We start from the raw sequence: 6,614 nt of genomic DNA on the forward strand, positions 1-6,614 counted from the left end.
TTTTTTTACCTCTATATGCTATCTTCTATTAAGACTTCACCCTTTCCAAGTTTTGACAACCTGGTTGGTTACCTCGAGTAATATGTATCTCGGATACTTTATTCATAATTACCTTGGCTAACTTGTAAATTTCTCCGAAATTTCAACAAGTGTTAAACCCATTTTAACGTGTAAATTTTTCTAAAAATTTCAACATGTCCCTAGCTCCAACAAGTCCCAAGCTCTTAAGTTTATTCATCATTCTCCGGCTCCTTGCCCCCTAATGTGAACTAAGTTCCACTTAAGTTCACATTAAGCATGTGTCTATGGTCTTTTGCCGAAGTCAGATTCAAACAAAGAATAGCCGAGGTGTTCAACCTTGGCTTCTTTGTTAATCCAACTAAAGCACACTTTCCATTTTGAGTTTAACTCTGCCGATATGGCAACTCTATGTTAATTCAACTTAGTTCAACTCTATTATATGCAAGTATAATTCAACTCTGCCATTTAATAAGTCTAAATTATTCATCATGTTTCATTCAGAAACATTGCCAACGTAGTTCAACTCTATTATATGCAAGTATAATTCAACTCTGCTATATAATAAGTCTAAGTTATTCATCATGCTTCATTCAAAAACATCGCCAACTTAGTTCAACTCTATTATATGCAAGTATAATTCAACTCTACCATATAATAAGTCTAAGTTATTCGTCATGTTTTATTTAGAAACATCGCCAACTTAGTTCAACTCTATTATATGCAAGTATAATTCAACTCTGCCATTTAATAAGTTTAAGTCATTCGTCATGTTTCATTTAGAAACATCACCATAGAACTGGTCAGTCTTATCATACAAATTTCAAATTCATAAAAATCAAACTAAAATTTTATTATTATTTCGGCTAATAAAATTGTGACATAAACTTCGAAAAACAAAAATCTAATGACAGAAAAATATCAATTTGCAAGTGTTCCAGGGTCTCAGCAACTCTTTGCCATCACTGTCCTTAAGCTGATATGCCCCATTGTCGGCAACCAAGATGATTCTATGAGGCCCCTCTCAATTTGGGCCTAGCTTGCCCTCCCTTGGATCTTTCTTGTTGCCGACTACTTTCCTTACAAGGTCCCACACTTTGAACTCTCTTGGGTTGACCTTCTTGCTGTAAGCCCTAGCAAGCTGTTGCTGGTATGCCCCTAGTCAAATTGCTGCTCTCTCTTTTCTCCTCCAGTAGGTCTAGATCTTGGGTTAGAAATGCCTCATTAGTACCATTTTCCACTCATTGGGTTCTGATCCCTGGAATGCTGACTTCTAATTGGATAACTGCTTCAGTGCCATAAGTAATGGCAAATAGAGACTCTCCAGTTGATCTTCTCAGTGTAGTCTGATACACCCAGAGTACATTTGGCAACTCTTTCACCCATTTTCCCTTGCTGCTTCCAGCCTCTTTTTGATCCCATCCAAGATAGTCTTAATGGATGCTTCTGCCTGACTATTACTCTGAGGGAAACTTGGAGTGAAGTAGTAGTTCTTGATTTTGTATTTTGCACATAAGCTTTTGATTGGCTTACTGTCAAACTGTGTGCCATTGTCTGCTATTATTGCCCTTAGGATCCCAAACCTGGTAATGATATTCTTCCATATGAAGTTCTTCACATCAATAACTCGAATCTTCGCAAGGGGTTCAACTTCTACCCATTTTGTGAAGTAATCAGTTGTTGCCAGTAAAAACTTCCTTTGCCAAGTTGCTTGGGGCAATTGTCTAACTAGATCCATGTCCCACTGGGCAAATGGCCAAAGACTGGTTACTGGGTTCAAATTTGCTGCTGGTTGACGTATCAAAGGTGCAAACCTTTGACGCTTCTCGCATTTTCTGACGTAGGCTTCAGCATCTTTCTGCATGTAGGGCCACCAATACCCCTAAGTAATGGCCCTATGAGAAAGTGATCTGCCCCCAGCATGGCTTCCACATACCTCTTCATGTGTTTCATACAAGAAGTCTTCAACCTGGGAGGGATGCACACACCTCAAAAGGGGACCAGTAAAAGATCTTCTGTAGAGATGTCCTTCTGCTGTTAGGCCAAACCTTGCCGACTTCAGTTTGGTCTTATGCGCCTATTTGCGATCATCTGGGAGCTTGCTGTCCCTACGAAACGTCACTATTGCATCCATCCAACTTGGACCCATCTCAACACACATCGCTTCATATTCTGTGATTAGTGGTTCCATACTTGGTCCTGACAAATAATTAACCATTATTGTCTTTGCCTCCCCTGATTTCATTACACTAGCCAAGTTAGCCAAAGCATTGGCATGACTGTTATCATCTCGGCTAACCTGTTATAGTCGGTAATCTTGAAACAAGGCTAGCAGCCTAACAACTTCTTTGACATAGGCTATCATTCTTTTATCTCGAGCTGTATACTCACCTGTTGTCTGGTTCACAATAAGTTGGGAGTTGCAGAAGATTACCACTTCGTCGGCTTTCATTACTGCTACTAACTTTAACCTTGCGACCAATGCCTCATATTTTGCTTCATTGTTTGAGGCCTTGAACCCCAAACAAATAGACTGTTCTAACATTTGTCCATCTAGCGATACTAACACTACTCCTGCCCTCGCTTCTTGACGGTTTGAACTTCCATAAACAAGTAGGCGGAATGAGTCACCGATGTTGATGTCACAGGGTTTTGGTTTCTCTACCTTCTTCTACTTTGCTGTTGTGGGGTTTTTTATTCCCAGCTGGGTTTCTTCTTATTCCCCTAGACACCTTAAGCCACGGCTCATCGAAGCTCGACGTGAGACGACACCAGGTGTGAACTCAGCCACAAAGTCGGCCAGAACTTGGCCTTTAATTGCCGTTCTAGGCCTAAACTCTAAGTCATATTAGCCTAGCACTACTGCCCATCTGGTTACCCTGCTTGTCAGATCTCCTTGTTGTAACAGGGACTTCAAGGGATGTTTAGTCAACACCACAATCTTGTGGGCTTGGAAGTAGTGATTCAGTTTCTTCGAAGCCATTACTAGGGCTAATGTCAATTTCTCCAACGGTAAGTACCTAGTCTCTATACCTGCTAGGTTTTTACTCACATAGTATACTGTCATTTGTTATTCCTTCTCTTCTCTGATTACCACTGCACTCACTGCGTGCTCTAAAACTGCTAAGTATAGGAGCAACTCTTCTCCAGGTATTGGATTTGACAGAATTGGAGCTATTGTTAGGTACTTTTTCCAGTCAGCCAAGGCGACTTCGCATTTCTCTATCCACAAGAAATCTGTGGCCTTTTTCAACAAACTGAAAAATGGTTTACACTTATCTGAACTTTTGCTTATAAATTTATTCAGGGCTACGGCCCTTCCAGTCAATATCTGCACTTGTTTTGCTGATGTTAGGCTTTTCAAGTCCAGGATAGCCTTGATTTGATCTGGGCTTGTCACAATGCCCCTTCTGGTAACCAAGTATCATAGGAACTTACTAGACCCAACTCTAAATGCGTGTTTCGAAGCATTGAGTCGGAGCCGATATGTTTTAAGGATATCAAAAACTGCTTTTAAGTTGGTTAGGTGATTCTCAGGTTCTTTGGTCTTCACGACCATGTCATCAATGTACACTTCCACTGTTTTGCCAATCAGATGTCTAAACATCTTGGTCACCAACCTCTGGTAGGTTGCTTCTGCATTTTTCAACTCGAAAGACATCATTCTGTAGCAATACAGCCCTTTCGGAGTGATAAATGTAGTCTTCTCTTCATCAGGGAGATAAATTGCTATCTAGTGGTATCTCCTGTAAGCATCCAAGAAGCTCATCTGTCCATGCCCTGAAGTGGCATCTACTAATTGATCAATCTTGGATAGTGGGAAACTGCCTTTGGGACAAGCTTTATTCAAGCTGGTGAAGTCCACGCAGACCTTCTGCTTACCATTCTTCTTTTTCACAACAACTGTATTTGACAACCAAGTTGGGTAGTTTACTTCTCGAATGGCTCTGACCTTCAACAATTTGTCCACTTCGTCCTCTACTGCCTCTACATGAACCAACGTCGGCCTCCTTGCATGCTGAATGACAGGCTTAGCCGACCTGTCTACATTTAGTCTATGGCAAGTGACCTCAGGATCAATGCCAAGCATTTCGTATGGTGTCCAGGCAAACACCTCTATATTTGCTCACAAGAATGACTCTAACTCCGTTTCCTCCTCCTTAGCTAAGCTTGGGCTGAGAAAGAAGAAGCGCTCTTCATCTCCTTGTTGGACCAGAATTTTCTTCAAGGCTTCCTCACTTTTGTTGGCCTGCTCTTTGCTGACATCATCCAGGACCTCCATGTCCTCGTCCTCAATTTCTACTATTTTTGCCTCTCGCACGTTGCAGATGGATTTTATTGTTGCCATGGAGCAATTCTTTGCCTGTACCTGATCCCCTCTGACCTCCTCAATTCGATGCTTCGTTGGGAACCGCAATAGCTGGTGCAATGTTGAGGGAACAGCCTTCATTGCATGCAATCATGGCCTCCACAAGATAACATTGTAAAGGGAGGGGGAGTCGATTACTGTGAACTCTATGCTCACCTTTTTGGTGCCTGCCTGTACCTCCAAATTTATTGCTTCTAGGGGTTATGTCGGCGTTCTATTGAAATTGACCATTGGGCTGTTGGACTATTCCAAATCATCTCGATAAAGGCTGAGTTCCTTGTAACACCTGACATATATGATGTCACAAGAATTGCCTTGGTCAATCAGAATGCGCTTTACCTGGCATTCTCCAATCTTGAGGGTTACTACCAGAGCATCGTTGTATGGATGCTGCACCATGTTTAGGTCTGCTTCAGTCAAGGACACCATTGGTCCCTGGCACTCGTTTGCCCTAGGCCTCTTTTGTTGGACCTGATACACATGCTGTAAGTGTTTTATCCTCTGAGTCTCCCTATGTACCTCGTTCTCATTGACCCTCGAGTGAATCACATTGATCACTCGAGGTCCGTCTGCTTGCTGTTGTGGTGCTAGTGGAGGTGGTGCTGCCTGTGGCTGGGGCAGTCTCGCCTGCTCTTCCCTCATTCTGGCCTCATCTACTAGGTCTCTTAAGTGACCTTGTCTGACCAAATCTTCCAAATGCGCCTTTAGGGCTCTGTAACCCTGCGTCAGGTATCTTTCATCATTGTGGTACCTAGGCTTCTCACCATACATTTGCCAGGGATCCTCTCTAGTGCTCTGTAATACGGCTGGTTCTTGATCCTTTCTAGAACTTTATAAACCGGAATTCGGAACACAGTGGTGACTGCCTATGCAGCCCTCAGTCCTGTTTCTTACCTATTAAATCCAGTATTACTTCGGCCTCGTTTTGGCGAGACGTTTCTCTTTTCTTACTTTGGTGCCTTTGCTCCCGGTGTATCTTTTTCTGCTCTGGCATATTTTTTGATCCATGCCATGAGCTCCTCCGTACTTTTTGGCGGAGTCTCTGCTAGTGACTTTCAAAGCATGCAGTCATCCTCCAGGCCATTCTTACAAGACACAACCGCCAACTCCTAGTTATATCCTGGTATTCGATTGAACACCACATAATACCTTTTGGCATAAGCCTGAGGCTTTCACCCTCATAAACTTTCAGAGCCATCAGGGAGTTTACCTTCAACGGCTGCAATTTGTTTGTAACAAACCTAGCCACAAACATCTCGACCAGGCCTTTCCAACTCTTCACGGTTTCTTTCGGCAACTTGTAAAACCAATCTGATGTGATTTCCCTAAAGGACGAGAGGAACACCTTGTACAACAATGGTTCATTCCCAGTATATAAGGCCATTGAATTCAGGTATAAGCCGACGTGAAAGTTCGAATCTAACTTACCGTCATATATCTGGAACCTCGGCATATGGAACCTTTTTAGGGTCTCAAACCTATCAAACTCTACTGAGAATGGCGTTCTCGGTTTGACGGGTGATGTGACTTCGGCATTCTACCGTTTTCTCTGGAGGTAGTCCCTTAAATCCTCCTTGGTCCGACCGGGAGCTCGATTGTCAACAGACTTCAGCCTCTTGGGTGCACTGCTCCCGGTGTCGTTATACGTTCTTTTGGACTTCTCTTCATTCACCGTGTCAAAACAATTTCCTTCCCTTGAACATGCTGATGTTCCTTGACATAAGTTCCCTTGGTACGAGGCGTCCTCTAAAACTCCCCTCTCATTCACTCTGCTCGCCTCGCGTCCCGTGAAGGCCAATGTGAGTGTTCCTTCACCCTGTCATGCTAAGGGACTGCTAGGACTGCTTTCTGCCCCCCTTTCTAGGCATCGTTCTTGGCCGCCAGAATCGGAGTGTCCTTCAATGGAAATGGTGGTTGCATAACATTGTTCTGCATCATGAAGTTGACAACCGATTGTAGGTCTGCCAACTTGTTTGCCATTCCCTTCGTCTCGCCGTCCCTCCTAAGGTATCTATCTTTCCATACCTGGAGGTCGCTTTCGTTGTAGTACTCGTCTCGGCTTGCCTTCTTCGGTGGGTCTCCCTCTTGGCCGACGTCCTTTTCCCCGGGATTCTGATCCCGTGGTCCTTCGTTATGGTTTTCTTCCTTCATGTTTGGGTCGCCATGCTTACCACTCCCATTAGGGATGTCGTCCTTGACCTTTTCTTTGTACCCGTTGTTGGCCATT

This window comes from Camellia sinensis, chromosome 15 (genome assembly GCF_055761805.1).
Source record: "Camellia sinensis isolate YWXY chromosome 15, ASM5576180v1, whole genome shotgun sequence".
NCBI lineage: Eukaryota > Viridiplantae > Streptophyta > Magnoliopsida > Ericales > Theaceae > Camellia > Camellia sinensis.